Here is a 16386-nt window from a genome sequence, read left to right on the forward strand (position 1 = left end):
GATGTGCTTACAATTGTTGTTACTGTTTAGTGGCTAGGTCATGCCCACCTCTTTGCAACCCATATGGACTGCAGCCTGCCAGCCTTCTCTGTTCATGGGATTCCCCAGGTAAGAATACTGGAGTAGGTTGCCATTTCCTCCTCCAGGAGATATTCCCGACCCAGGGATTGAACCTGTATCTCCTATGTTGCAGGTAGATTCTTTGCCACTGACCCACTAGGGAAGCCCTTTTGTGCTTACAATGGTAAGTTCTTAATAAATATTAGCCATTATTGTTTGCATGTAGCCGACTTACTTTAAGCATTTGTCTTGGCTTCAGTTCAGTTCAGTTCAGTTGCTCAGTTGTGTCTGACTCTTTGCGACCCCATGAATTGCAGCACGCCAGGCCTCCCTGTCCATCACCAACTCCCGGAGTTCACTCAGACTCACATCCATCGAGTCAGTGATGCCATCCAGCCATCTCATCCTCGGTCGTCTCCTTCTCCTCCTGCCCCCAATCCCTCCCAGGATCAAAGTCTTTTCCAATGAGTCAACTCTTCGCATGAGGTGGCCAAAGTACTGGAGTTTCGGCTTTAGCAGCATTCCTTCCAAAGAAATTCCAGGACTGACCTCCTTTAGAATGGACTGGTTGGATCTCCTTGCAGTCCAAGGGACTCTCAAGAGTCTTCTCCAACACCACAGTTCAAAAGCATCAATTTTTCGGCACTCAGCCTTCTTCACAGTCCAACTCTTGCATCCATACATGACCACTGGAAAAAGCATAGCCTTGACTAGACAGACCTTAGTCGGCAAAGTAATGTCTCTGCTTTTGAATATGCTATCTAGGTTGGTCATAACTTTCCTTCTAAGGAGTAAGCGTCTTTTAATTTCATGGCTGCAGTCACCATCTGCAGTGATTTTGGAGCCCCCCAAAATAAAGTCTGACACTGTTTCCACTGTTTCCCCATCTTGGAGCCCCCCAAAAGCAGACCCTGAGGCAAGGATTCAAATACAAGTATCACTGGCATTCTGCATCCACAGGGTCCACCAACTGCAAATTAAAAATATTTGGGGGAAAAATTGGAAGGAATTCCCTGGTGGTCCAAGTGGTTAATATTTTGTGCTTTCACTATTGCAGGGGGCCAGCTCAATCCCTGGTTGGGGAACTAAGATCCTGCAAGCCTTGCCACGTATATCATGAAAAATTATACATATTTGTATAGAAAAATTTTACATATATATGAAAAAAATTTCAGAAAGTTCCAAAGAGCAAATCTTGAATTTGTCCACGTTCAGGGAACTATTTACATAGCATTTATATTGCATTTACCACTATTTACATAGCATTCTATTAGCTATTATAAGTAATCTGGGGATGATAGAGAATGTAAGAGAGAAGGTGCATAGCTTGTATGCAAATACGACACCATTTTATAAAGACTTGAGTGTTTGGGGAAGGGGGTCCTGGAACTGCCCCCACCATGTATATTGAGGGGTGACTGTAGTATACTGGGGAGAGGGTCCTGAGGCACCAGTAGATGCTTCTGAAGAAGGGGGATAAAGAGAGAAGGCAGCAAGTTACAGGGATGTTCCCACAATGACCACGGAGGACAACTGGAGCTCAGTGTGACTGTGTGCTCCAGGAGACTGAGCAGGACCCCCAGAAAGACACCCCACTGAGAGGTGAGGGGGCTGGGTTCTTACCCACCAACTCCCTGTCTCTGGTTGAAGGCTGCTCCTGAGGGCAGCCTTCAGGTTTAGAGGAACAAGTTTAGGGACACGCGAGGCAGGGGTGGGGGCGGGGGGGGCCTGGCAGAGCTTCTGGAATCCGCATCCTTGTTTTCTGATCATTAAATGAGCTGAAGTTCCTCTACATATTCAGTGGGTCGATCCTATAGCGATAAGAATGCAACAAAACAACTGTGTTCATTCTCTGCTGGTTTTAATGGAGATTCTAAATAGGAAATAAATTATGTAACTTAAAAACATGTACAAGTTTCCATCAAGTCAATGCAGCATTGAGAATAATATGTGGAGTTTAAACTCCAACTCTGCCTTGAATCGCTTAACATTTCCTCAATATCTATCACCTGAAGCTAGAAAGTGTGGCTAATATTTTTTCACATTGATGGGGAATAGCTAAGTTTTCATGAAAAAGAAAAAAAAAAAAAAATCCCTCTTTTCCCCCCAAATCACCAAGCTTTGCTGCTGCTGCAATCACATGCTTCCCCAGTAACTGAAACCACTCAAGTTTTTAGGAAAAATAACATATTAAGTTCCCAGGACTTCCCTGGTGTTCTAGCAGTTAAGACTTTGCCTTCCAATGCAAGGGGTGAGGGTTCAATCCCTGTTCAGGGAGCTAGGATCCCACATGCCTCGGGGGGCCAAAAAACCCAAAACATAAAACACAGGTAATTTTGTAACAAATTCAACAGAAACTTTAAAAATGGTCCACATCAAAAAATCTTAAAAAAAAAAAAAATAATAACTTTCCCATGCATCCAGGAAAAGGTTCAGATACTAGAGTGATAATTAACACTTATGAACTCCATTCCTAAACTGAGAAATTTATGTTACATAATCTGATCATTTGTGTCTTTTCCATGTGAAAAGAGGAAAGTAGCTGACATTTCCAAAATAAATAACTGCCTCAGAGAAAAAGAATGAATGATTTGGCCACATAAAATATACTCTTTTGTGCTACCAAAAACCCAAAAAACACCCAAACAAAAAACCTAACGGCAACAACCCCAAAACAATGTTTAGGGGCTAATCAAAAACAGGGGGAAAGTTTGCATAGTAGATAGATGACAAAGTATTATATAAAGATTACAAATCAATTGAAAAGGACAAATATCTAATAGAAAAGTAGACAAAGATCAAAAGCAGTTGAGAATTTTTTCTGCTACAGAGTCTGACCATTTGTGATATTTTCAAATGAAAAGGAAAATCATATACAAATGGCCTAGGTTTCTAAAGGAAATAAGTATAGAGTTTGATATGGAATGTTAAAGTATAAGGAGGAAGGTGCATGGTCAAAAATATGAAAAGATGTTCAAGCTCATTATTCATCAAATATTGCAAATTTAAAATGAGAAAGTGGCACCTCCCAACAAATTGGTGAAGGTTAGAAAGATCATTGAGACCTACCTAACACTGAAGTGGGGCCAGGGACCCAGACATCCTTACACGGTTCCTAGGAATGTAACAGTTCTAGATGGCAAACTGACAACATGCTTCATATTTCTTTAGATAGCTCAGGAATTTCAACCTAGCAAATTCTACTCACAGGAATTCAGCCTAAGGAAATAATTGGACAAATGTCTGAACATATTCTCAACAGATGCTGTGTCAGTCAGGGCTTTTCAGAGAAACAGAAATATTATATATATATATATATATGTTTAGAGAGAGAGAGATGGATCTATTTTAAGGAACTGGCTTATGCCATTGTGAGGGCTGGAAGGCTGGCAATTCACCTAAGAGTTGAAGTGCAGTCTTGAGTTTGAAATCCATCAAGGCAGGTCAGTAGGCTGGCAATTCGGGAAGGATTGCTACCGTTACAGCCTTGAGGCGAATTCCTTCTCCAGAAACCTCAGTTTTTGCTGTTATAGCCTTTAGCTGATTGGATGAGGTCCATCCAAATCAGTAATCTGCTTTACTCAGAGCCAACTGATTACAAGTGTTAACCACATTATTTTATTATGTGTTATATCTACAAAATACCTTCATATCTACACCTTCAATACACGAGTATTGAACAAGCAACTGGGCACCACAGCTGAGCCTCAGAGACACATAAAGTTAACCATCGCAGATGGTCAAGACTGACTTCACAGATTAATAGGAGTCAACAAAAGACACTCTTAGTTCAACACCCCATTTTCCCTTCTTGTGTCTCCTCACTAAAATCTGGGTGTTGACCACATGCCCTTACTTTTTTTCTTTTTAATGTTTAATGGAATATAGTTGACTTACAACGTTGTGTTATTAATAGTCTCAGGTACACAGTACAGCGAATCAGTTACACATGTACATTTATCTACTCTCTTTTAGGTCATTACAGAGTATTGAGTAGAGTTCCCTGTGCTATACAGTAGGTCCTTATTAGTTATCTACTGTATATATAGTAGTGTGTATATGCCAATCCAATCTCCAGTTTCTCTCTTCCCCCTTACCCCCTGGTAACCGTAAGTTTGTTTTCTACATTTGCAACTCTATTTCTGCTTTGTAGATAAGTTCATTTGTACCCTTTTAACAGAGTCCACAAAAGTGATATCACATGATATCTGTCTTTGTCTTCACTCAGTATGATAATTTCTGGGTCCATTCGTCTTGCTGTAAATGGCGTTACTGCACTCTTTTTCATGGCTGAGTAGTATTCCACTGTCTATATGTGCCACATTTTCTTCATCCATTCCTCTGTCCATGGACATCTAGCTTGCTTCATGAACCACTCTTTCTTGGGTCCAAGATACCACATGCTTCTGGACTTCCCATTTCTTTACTCCTTCTTGGCCTCTTGAAGATATCCTCTTCAAATTCACATCTTTGAATTACTGGAGCTCTTGCATCCGGATACATGGAACAGGCACCCAACAATAGCTTAACCAAATACAGTGGGGTGTAGAAGCAGGCAGTTTAGGGCTGGCTTGGTGGACCCCAATTCCTTCCCACTCTCATTGTGCTGACCTGGGTTTGTGGCTCTGGTGCCCATGCTCACAAGATACCTGCTGCCCTCTAGCAGTGTCTGCACCCACAGGGTCTACACCAGCAGTGTCTCCCCACCAACTCTTTGGAATCAGATTCATTTATTTACTCAACAGGTGTTCTTCACAACCTACGATGTGCCAACACTCTCCTGGCACTGAGATGACAGAAGTGAAAAAATAGATAATGATCCTCGTTCTTGGGGAGCTCATATTCAAATGAGGGAAACAGAAAGTAAAGAAGATAAACAGATGAAACCTGCCCTGTGTCAGGTGGGGGTAGGTAACATGGAGAAAAATAAAACAGGGAACTGCGGCTTCTTGCTGTGCATTTTCACCTGTCACACACAGGTTTAGGGGTGGAGTGGACCCAACATTTTTGGGGGAACCTATTTAGCCATATTGGGTCTCTTTTAGCCTTGCTCAATGGCACCCCACTCCAGTACTCTTGCCTGGAAAATCCCATGGATGGAGGAGCCTGGAAGGCTGCAGTCCATGGGGTCGCTGAGGGTTGGACATGACTGACCGACTTCACTTTTCAGTTTCATGCATTGGAGAAGGAAATGGCAACCCACTCCAGTGTTCTTGCCTGGGGAATCCCAGGGACGGGGGAGCCTGGTGGGCTGCCGTCTATGGGGTCGCACAGAGTCGGACACGACTGAAGTGACTTAGCAGCTAAAGCCTTCAGTACTCTCTACTCTTTTTATATGTATATATTTTTATCTCTGAATTTATAAAAGCCCTCCAAAGTGGGTAAAACCACTCCCAGTGAATGGTTTAGAAGGTGTGTTAAGAAATGGAGATGCTCAGAGCTCAACCTCATTGTTTAAGCAGCAAGACCCATCTCCCTACAATCTTCTGAAGGTTTTTACCTGAATCCTTTTGCCTCTCCAGAGCTCTTTCCCTTCACATGGACCTTGGACATAATTTCTTGGACGTGACTAGAGAGACTCCCAGGCAGTTAGATCAGTATTAACCAGCTCTCACAGAGGTGTGCGGACATGCTTCTCATACAGTTTTCGCCCATTTTAAAAAAGGATAATAAAATGTGTTTTTTCTGTAGAATTAAATAATATTAAAATGGAAAAAAACATTAAAAAGCAGAGGGGACAGGAAGGCTGGGGTATGCGTGGTAACTTCAGACAGGGTAGTCAGGGAAGGCCTTTCGGAGGAGGTGACATCTTAGCTGAGAACTGAGAGAAGTGATAGGCAAGGATCGGGGTTCTCCCCTGTACTGGGGTACTCGCTGATGATAGAATATGATGCTGGTCATGGTTTTGAAAAATCATAGGAATGCAAAACTATATCTATCGAAAGATCAGTCGTGTGTGTGTGTGTGTGTGGTTGTGTAAGTGTACAAACTGAAAGATACATTCCAAACCAATGTGAGGGCCTCATCTTGGTAAGGGGCAAAGAACTCAGGAGAGAGAAATTGAAATTTTCTCTGTTTTTTTTTTTTTTAAATGAGAGAAACTACTCCAGGTAATTTGTATAACTAAATTTTTTTTAAAAATCACCTTCTAAAATTACTGGCTTAAGGCAATGGGGCAATGAGTGGGGAACATTTTCTAATACATTTTCAGAACTAAAAAAGTAAGCCTGCATTTTTAAACAATCAGGAAAAAAAATGCAACAAGGTGATTTCTGACCTGTAATTATTTTTACAGTCTTTTGGCCCAGCCAGCAGATGACCCAGGGAAGCTCTTATCAGACTGCCTCCCTCCCACAACGTCTGGCTCTGTGTGGCCAGCATCACCATGGCTAGCTACGGGCACTCCTGCCACAGCCTCAAGGGTGGAAAGAGCTTCCCCCCAGCAGGTGACAACACTTATCAATATAAGATGATGGAGACGCAAAGGGAGAAAGAATGCAATGGGCTGGGCCTCCGGAAGGCAAAGTCCCAGATCTTCAGCACCCATACCCAGCCCGGGGCTCATGTGCCTGATAACCTGGTTCTCACAGCTTCCCTCCCTCCGGGAAACTGGAGATAAGCTTCCTGGACACCGGGGCAAAGGGCAGTCAGATGCAGTGTTTGGCTGCCCTCTTGCCGTGATCCAGGCCGGTCAATGGCTTCCCTACCAGAGCACAGATAGTCACTTCATCGTCTCTCTGCCCTCTGACCTCCGACCTCCCTTACAAACTGCTCCAGGTTCTTTGTCCTGCAGGTCCGCATCAATCCCACCATGGTCTACTCTTCCTAAGGAAGCATTCGTGCTGGCCTTGCAGATGGACACAGACATCTTTTCAGATCTGTGGCCTTGTCCTGGGTCCCTGGCTCAGGACACTCCCATGCTTGACAGTCGTTAGTCCATTTTCTCTGAGGCAAGGAAATGTAGCCTGAGCTTTTTCTCACTGTTTTTAATTTTGGCAGCACCACACGGCTTCACTTTATTTCTTCATGCTATGCTATGCTATGCTATGCTAAGTTGCTTCAGTCGTGTCCGACTCTGCGACCCCATAGATGGCAGCCCACCGGGCTCCCCTGTCCCTGGGATTCTCCAGGCAAGAACATAGCTCCTCCTTATTATGGATTTACGATGACTCCAGACTGTAAAGTGTGTGTGTATGTGGAAAGCCAGTCCTGAATAACACTGTTGTTGTTCTTGTTTTTAGTCTCTAAATTGTGTCTGACTCTTTGTGACTCCATGGACTGCAGCCTACCAGGCTCCTCTGTCCATGGGATTTCCCAGGCAAGTATACTGGAGTGGGTTGCCATTTTCTTCTCCAGGGATCTTCCCAACCCAGGGGTCAAACCCGAGGCTCCTTCATGTCCTGCACTGCAGGCAGATTGTTTACCACTGAACCACCAGAGAAGCCGCCCTGAAGAACACTATTAGTAAGTAAAGCTGCTCTGTTAATAAACTTACTTTGGTCCCATAGGATAAAGCAGCTGAAAGGAAGATTTAGGCTACTTATTACCAGGTTTTGGTAAGCTGTGACATCAGCCTTTGCACTGGGTATGAATATTTGTATACTTTCTTTAGAAAATATGGAGAAAGGAATTTACTACCCGCTCCAGTGTTCTTGCCTGAAGAATCCCATGGACAGAGGAGCCTGGTGGGCTTCAGTCCACAGGATCGCACAGAGTCCAACACAGCTGAGGGACTAACACTGCAGATCCAATCAGCTGATGGAAGTTACATAATGCTGACTTTGTTTCACGAGAAATGAAAATCCTACTCAGGGGGAGTCCAACCATTATTTATGGCTCAGACTTTCTAAGTTTTCCCTGAAACGAGTTGGTATTCTGGATTCCCAACATTCTTCCCAGAATGCTTCGCTGCTTCTACGCTGAGAGATGGAGGAATTTTTACTCAGGAAGGAAAATATTTTTCTTTTTTTTCTGAGAGGAAAATATTTCCAACTGTACCCACACCAATTTTCATGGTTGGTAAAGTATTTTCATTATATTAGTCAGAAACAGTCAGGCCTAAAGTACAAAACCAAAGGTATCTGAAATGGCTTCCTAGTCAGGAAGGTCTCGCAACAGCTCAGTTTCTGGACTCAGGAAAAACACACGAAGTCGTGGCTGGCCAGGAAGGCCACCTCACAAGAGGGCTGACTCTTTTTTTTCTCTGAAAGCTTGGAAGAGGAGTCCCAGTTTATTTGTTGACTATACTGTTCTTGTTTCTTGTAACCATAGCGTCTGGTTTGGTTGAGTGTTTCTTCTGTCAAGGCTCATGCTGAGCCAATATTTATCATTTTAGAAATTTCCGTGAGTCATAAAATAAACCCAAACTCCACTGTACCTTCTATGGGTACTTCTTTGCTAGAATTATTTAAAATAAAAAGAAAATGCTGGAATCCAGCACAGCATTTACCAGACCACATACACACTTTCTTCTGCATTGAGGGTCCTTCTCTGAGATGTCAAAGCCATTTAAGGTGTGCGGCCTGCTGCCTGGACCCTTCCTGCTCACCAGTTCAGAGCCCTGGCTCGGGGGCTGGCGGGGAGAGATTGGTGGGAGGGAAGGGGGCCAGGCTGAGGCTGGGAAACAGAGGAAGCTGAAGTTTGAAGCCAGGAAGTGACTCACTGGCTCACAGCACGAGAAATACAAATGAGCAAGTGATTCCTTCCAGCTCCAGGGTGGAAAACCTTGCCAGGGGACCACCTCTCAATGACTGAGCCTGAATTTACTGACCAAAAAAATAAAAATAAACAAATGACTGTATGATGTGACATATCAGCCTCTCACTGACATGGATGAGTACGTGGACATTAATACTATTTTCTCCCTTCGTGCCAATCAGCTCCTTCCCCCCAGGTGTGGCTGCCTGAGAGGGGCCCATGAGCCTGGACAATTATAACGACTTATTGATTTTGCTGTAAAAATAGGCCCTGTGTCAAGAGCCCAAGGCCCAGAGTTTCTCAACCAAATTCCAAGGGTCTACCTTAGTAACACTAGAACAGGATGCTCTACAAATGGCTGATACTGCACCAGATGCTCAATAAATCTTCTGTTTAGTGCAGGTATCACATTTTTGAGCTAAATAAGTTAAACTAATCAATACCTTCAGTTTGCAGGTGAGGACAAGGAGGCCCGGAGAGGGGCACTGTTCAGGGGGTTACATGGCTGGTCACAGCTGGAGCTGGTGACAATGGTATCAAACACCTCATTGAGAAACTGATGGCAGAAAGACCGGTGTCTTACAGTAAAAGACCCTCAAATTTTACATCACAACCACGGTCCCTCGGCTGTTTCCCGTGTGGGAGCTGTCACAGAGCCTGCCACAAGCTCCTCGTTGGGCAGACCTGGGTATCTTTGGCTGAATTATCATCTGGCATCCTTCCTCCCATCCCCAAAGGAAGGGAAAACTAGGAAGCATAGCAGAGCATCCCCTCAGAGGGGGAAAAAAGTCACATTTCTATCTATCTAGGTATCTTGGTCTGTGGAATCTAACATTTTGGTAGAAAGGCTTGGTGTTCTTTCCTTCCAAACATCAATCTCTGAGCGTCCCCTCTGGACTCGTGTTCCCTAACCTCAGTAAGAAATCATGTTGGGAACAAATGCTTTCTTCGTCTCTCTCCTGATGCCTCGCTCATTAAGCTCCAGTAACATCTCCCTGCTATGATCTGCCCCATCAGTGGGAGCTTGAGAATTCCCAAGAGATCCTGGGCGGAGTTTATCTTGGCATCGATCGGTTCACACTCGTGATCTCCTTGTGGCAGGGCCCATGACTTATTCATCTTCTTGTTCCTGGTGGCAACACAGCCACAGCTGGCAAAGAGTAGGATCCAGTTGTCAAATCTAACTGAAAAAAAATTGCAAAGTGGTGTCCTGCTGTGAATGCAATGTTTTGCTTCCAAACACAAACTTCCATTTTTTAACACCTCTTTTTCATATGAGAAATTCGGGTGGTGAAAACAGATGGGATGGTGCAACATCCTTTCAAAAGGCCAGGCTGCTAGGACTCCTATTTGGTTGGTGTTAGACTGAGCCATAAGAAAGTCCTGTTTTTGTAAGTCAGAGGTAGTTGAGTGCTGCCCATTTTCTTTGTTTAGACTTACAGAAGTAAAAAGAATATAACTGCAGATACATTGCTTTTTACTTTTCACCAGACTCTTGAATGGAGAAGGCAATGGCACCCCACTCCAGTACTCTTGCCTGGAAAATCCCATGGATGGAGGAGCCTGGTAGGCTGCAGTCCATGGGGTTGGGAAGAGTCCTACACGACTGAGCGACTTCACTTTCACTTTTCACTTGCATGCATTGGAGAAGGAAATGGCAACCCACTCCAGTGTTCTTGCCTGGAGAATCCCAGGGACAGAGGAGCCTGGTGGGCTGCTGTCTATGGGGTCACATAGAGTCGGACAAGACTGAAGCGACTTAGCAGCAGCAGCAGCAGCAGACTCTTGAAGGGAATGTATAGGCCAAGAGGGATGAAAACTCACTGGTCAGAATAATTGTGTGACATTCTACCCCATTTTCTCTAGTAGTACACTATCACCTGAAAAATACATGCCATAGGTGTTCAAATTTTATGTTATATAGCAATATATGACTTTAAGGATTAACAGAGAAATTGATAGTGTTACCATGTGGGACTATTCTGTTCTCATGAATACACTACAATATATTTAGCGCTTTTCTAAAATAGGCTCTTGGGGCTGCCTGGACCCGCAGAACTAGGCTACGATAAAGGAATGCCCAGAATGCCATTTGCCTTGGTTTGTATACCTACCACCTGCTGCGGTATTTCAGTTCAGTTCAGTCGCTCAGTCGTGTCCGACTCTTTGTGACCCCATGAGTTGCAGCACACCAGGCCTCCCTGTCCATCACCAACTCCTGAAGTTCACTCAAACTCACGTCCATCGAGTCTGTGATGCCATCCAGCCATCTCATCCTCTGTCGTCCCCTTCTCCTCCTGCCCCCAATCCCTCCCAGCATCAGAGTCTTTTCCAATGAGTCAACTCTTCGCATGAGGTGGCCAAAGTACTGGAGTTTCAGCTTTAGCATCATTCCTTCCAAAGAACACCCAGGGCTGATCTCCTTCAGAATGGACTGGTTGGATCTCCTTGCAGCAGCAAAGGGTCCCCAGTTCTCTTGTTGGCACCACTGTGAGTGATGTCATGTAGCCTGATTATAATAAGCAGACGACTTACTCCTCTGGGCTCCTAAAGACCATCTCCTTCCCTCACCACATCGGTAGAACAGGACTAACAATTGTTTCTACCTGTGCTCATCACCACTGTCACCTCCCAATAGCCATGTTCCCTTCTTCCTCAGGAAAGGAATCCCAGGTTCTTAGCCGAGCGCATTGCTGCTAAAAGAAAAGACCACACTTCCAGATTCCCTTGTAGCCATACGACTGAGTTCTCGTTGGTGAGATAAAAGAAGCCCCGCCTGGCACTTCTGGGAAGTTTCTTTAGAAGGCAGAGGTAGATGTCACATTTCTACTTCTGCCCTTAAGGAGCCTGGAGGCTGCCACTCTGTCCTAACCACAAGTCAGAAGCTGAACAGACTACTCTCCTTGGATCCGTAAGAGAGAGAACTCAGGGCAAACCGCTGCCCCTCAAAGTGGAGACAGACAGAAAACACAGGGAGCTGCGGCTTCCAGATCAGAAACTCACAAGGGGAAACCGCCGTGGGAACCAGTGCCTGGTGGGAAACTCTGAACTGTGACGGCCACGTTGCTGGAGGCTCAGGGTGGACAAGTCTGACAGTGAAAAACTCCAAAGAAACAGTCGCAGGGGGACTCCCGCACCCTCTGTTTACCTCCTGGAGCTCCACCAGATTCCCACAATAAATACCAGAGAGAAATTCCCTCCTGCTTGCAGTTGGGGATGGGGAAAGGAGCCACTCTGAAATCCTTCAGAGCAGTGGTCTCCGACCTTTTGGGCACCAGGGACCAGTTTCATGAAAGGCAATTTTTTTCCATGGACTGGGGAGATTTGAGGATGCTTCAGCACACTACATTTATCGTGTGATAAATTTATTTATTTCTACTATTATTACATCAGCTCCACCTCAGATCATCAGGCATTAGATTCCCCAAGGTTGGAGCAGACCCTTGCTCCAGAGCATTTTGTTCTTCTTTTTTAAAATACTTATTTATTTGGCTGCACTGGGTCTTATTTGCAGCATGCAGCGCAGGGGCTTCTCTCTAGTTGCCTTGCGGCATGTGGGATTCCAGTTCCCTGACCAGGGATCGAATCCAAGTCCCCTGCACTGGAAGACAGATTTCTAACCAATGGACCACCAGGGAAGTCCCACTTTGTTTTTCTTAACAAGGCCTACCCTCAGGGTAAGCTAGTTAACCAGAGCCCAACCAATCAGGATTGTACTGAAGCCTAACTCCTCTGGGTTAGGGAAATACCTAACTGGACACAGTTAAGCTAGAGAACATAGCAACAAAATCCTCAAAAACAAAAAGGAAAAAGAACTAAGACTGAAAAATACAGAACAGATAATTCAAGGACAGAGGGACAACAGCAAAAGGTGACATACAGGTAATGGGGAAAACCAGGAGAAGAAAAAGAGAAAGGAACAGAAGAAAGAACACAGACTGAGAATTTCCCCTAAGTATTTTCACCAAACCACAGACCCAGAAAGCTAAGACAACACCAAGTGGGTGAATAACAACAACAAAACACAAAAACCTACATCTAGGTCTATCATTTTCAACTTACCGAATATCAAAGACCAAAAAAAAAACAACAAAAAAACACTGAAAGAAGCAAGGAGGATAAATCTTATCTATAGAGGAAGAGAGATAAGAATTACTTTTTCCACAAAACTCATTCAGGCAAGAAGAGGGTAAAGGGAAATATGTAAGTGTTGAGAGAAAAAAGCCCACCAACCTCAAATTCTGTACCTTGCAAAATCATCCTTCAAAAGGGAAAGAGAAGGGATTCCCTGGCAGTCCAGTGGTTGAGATTCTGCACTTTTTCACTGCTGAGGGTCTGGGTTCAATCCCTGGTTAGAGAACTAAGCCTGCAAGCCATGCTGCTGCTGCTAAGTCACTTCAGTCGTGTCCAACTCTGTGTGATCCCATAGACGGCAGCCCACCAGGCTCCTCTGTCCCTGGGATTCTCCAGGCAAGAACACTGAAGTGGGCTGCCATTTCCTTCGGCAATGCATGGAAGTGAAAAGTGAAAGTGAAGTCGTTCAGTTATGCCTGACTCTTAGCGACCCCATGGACTGCAGCCTACCAGGCTCCTCCATCCATGAGATTTTCCAGGCAAGAGTACTGGAGTGGCTTGCCATTGCCTTCTCCTTGCAAGCCATGAGAAAAAAGAAAGAAAAAAAGTTAAGGAGAAATAGACTTTCTCAGGCTAACAGAATTTAAGAGAACCTGTTGGCAGTAGACCTGCCTTGAAAGAAATGTTACAAGAAATTCTTTAAAGAGAAGGAATAGAATAGAGGTCAGAAACTTGGATCTATATGAAAAAAGAACATCAGAGAAGTAAGTGAAGGGAAAAATAAAAGGTTTTATTTTTCTTATTCTTAATTTGATCTAACGATCGTCTGAAATAATAGCACCAATGTATTCAATTAAACATGCTTTTGTATATATTATACGCATGCCTATCTGTGAGTATATACAGATGAGATGAATCACAGGAACAATATAAGAGGCAAAGGGCAGCAGGGTTGTTAGTGCCAGGTGCTCCCACTATCTGTCAAGGGGTGTGGCTTTACTTGAAAGAAGACCTCACTGTGTGTCTTCTGAGGACCAGTTCCATGTGAATCACCTGGGGCATATGAGACCCCACTTCTAAACACCTGAACTTGCATTTTAACAATATCTTCAGGTGGTCTGGATGCTTATCAAGATTTGAGAAGTGATGAACGGTGGTACTAAGGAAGGACCCTCTCTCTTTTTTAAAATTTTAATCTTTTAACACCAAAAAATATTTTGTATTGGGGCATAGCCAATTAAGAATGTTTCAGGCAGATATCGAAGGGACTCCGCCATATGTATATGTGTATCCTTTCTCCCCCAAACCCCCCACCCATCCAGGCAGGCACATCATCACATTGAGCAGAGTTCCCTGTGCTATACAGTAGCTCTTTGCTGGTTATCCATTTTAAATGTAGCCGTATGTCCATGACCATCCCCAAATCCCTAACTATCCCTTCCCACTGGCAACCATAAGTTCATTTTCTAAGTCTGTGAGTCTCTTTCTGTTTTGTACGTAAGTTCATTTGTATCATTTAAGAAGGACCCACCCTTGATCCCTTGGAAAGTGGTCAGAGATCTCCAGACTCCTAGAAACATTCCAGGATGAGACTGGCAGGCCCGTGATCATGACAGAATAAGAATTCTGGAATGAGAAGTTTAGTTGGGAAGGAAATCGGGAACTTTGCAAGATGTGGGAGACAGGACAGAAAAGGGAGGCTGAGGCCAGAGGCAGGAGGGCCGGACTGACCTGCTAAGATTTCTGGAGGAAGTCATAGAAAATTTTAAGCACTAAAGAAACAGGATCAGATTCTTATTTCTGGACCAAACTCTGGTGGCAGCGTGGAGGACAAAAGACGTAAGAGAGGCCGGAGCAGGCCTGACTTGTGTCCTTAAATGATTCAGTTTGGGACTAGAAAGGAAGTCTTTGAGGACTCAAAGGTGGAGGGTGACTATAAGTCCCAGGCCAACAGGGTTCCAGACACAGGCGCCAGTTGCAGGTGGATACAGGTGGGCTCTTTCATCTCAAAGTGCTAATACCCAACAGCCACATCAGCATCACCCAAGAATCCTTAGAAATTCCTGGGTCTCACCTGAGATATACTATCAAGAAACTCTGGGGTAGGGCACACAAATCTGATTTTAAGTTCTCTTTCACGTTGAAAACCACTGCTCTAACCTGCCAAAAATTCTGCAGACGATGCTAAGGCTTAAAAATTGCCACTTTTAAAAACTTTTCCTTAAAAACAAAACAAAGAAAAAAACAGAACAGTAATGAGAAATGGGTTTCTATGCCGAGTGGCCAGAATAAAAAAGCACATATAATCTAGACCTTATATAGTGCCCAGGAAAAACAAAAAGCGTATTGATTATCTCGTCCAAAAGCCTAACATTGGGAGAATTAAAATAGTTCCGGTAGAGGCCTGCTGGGGCTTCTCTTGTAGCTCAATGATAAAGAATCTGCATGCCAATGCAAGACGTGCGGGAGCCTCGGGTTGGTACGACTAAGCATAGCACAGCACATAGCTTCCCTGGTGGCTTAGATGGTGAAGACTACGCCTGCAACGCAGGAGACCTGGGTTCAATCCCTGGGTCAGGAAGATCCCCTGGCCATGGCAATGGCTACCCCTTCCAGTATTCTTGCCTGGAGAATCCCATGGACAGAAGAGGCTGTTGGGCTACAGTCCATTGGGTCGCAAACAGTCGGTGGCGACTGAGCACAAAGCACAAAGGATAGGCGTGTTTTGCTCTGGGGAGCCTAAATTAAGTAAAACGTCATCATGCCGGTTGTAAATTCTCTGTTCCCTTTACCCTCCACTGAAACGCCCTCAGAAAAAAACGTTGGGATTCCCGCTGGCCCTCTGAAAAGTGTGTTTCTGATGCAACCGCCCATGAAACAAACGCAATCCCAAATTAAAAACCCCCAAAGCCGGGCAGCGGGGCCGGCGCCACCCTCCCTAGGCGAGCAGGCCGTTTCCAGCCGCACCCTGAGGGCGGCAAGGCCTTCCTTCCCCGCGCTGTTCACGAAGATAAATAAATCGTTCCTTGTTTTTTTTTTTCCAGACCTGAAATTAGCGGTGACTCAGAGCACTCAGGGCTGCCACAGTCGCCTTGGGAAGGAGGAAAAATGCGCAGACTTTTCCCCTCGCCCGAGGGCCTGACAAGCCGAGGCTGGGCCAATCACTGGAGGTTGGCGGGAATCGCACCAAAGTAGGTAAAAAAATGTGGGATGCGCCCCCCGCGAGGCTGGCGCCGGGCTTCAGCGGGCCCTCCCTGCAGTCTCCTCTGCCGCGGGCCCCGCCCCTCTGCCTTCCTCCGCCCTCAGGCCCCGCCCCTCGGCCCTCCTCGGCACCCCCCCGGCCCCGGCCCTCGCCGCAGCGCACACCTGGCCAGGTGGCTACTTCCATGTAAGGACAACGGCAGCGCAGTGGGCGGGGCGCCACGTGCCCCGCCCCTCGCTCAAGCTCCGCCTCCTCGTCCGAGCTTGGGGAGGACCTGGTCCGCGCCACTAACTGATGAGGGGTACTGGGTCCACTCCCCCGTCTCCGGAAACTGAGGAGGACCCCGCCTGCCC

The sequence above is a fragment of the Capra hircus genome, chromosome 13 (assembly GCF_001704415.2).
Source record: "Capra hircus breed San Clemente chromosome 13, ASM170441v1, whole genome shotgun sequence".
Classification (NCBI taxonomy): domain Eukaryota; kingdom Metazoa; phylum Chordata; class Mammalia; order Artiodactyla; family Bovidae; genus Capra; species Capra hircus.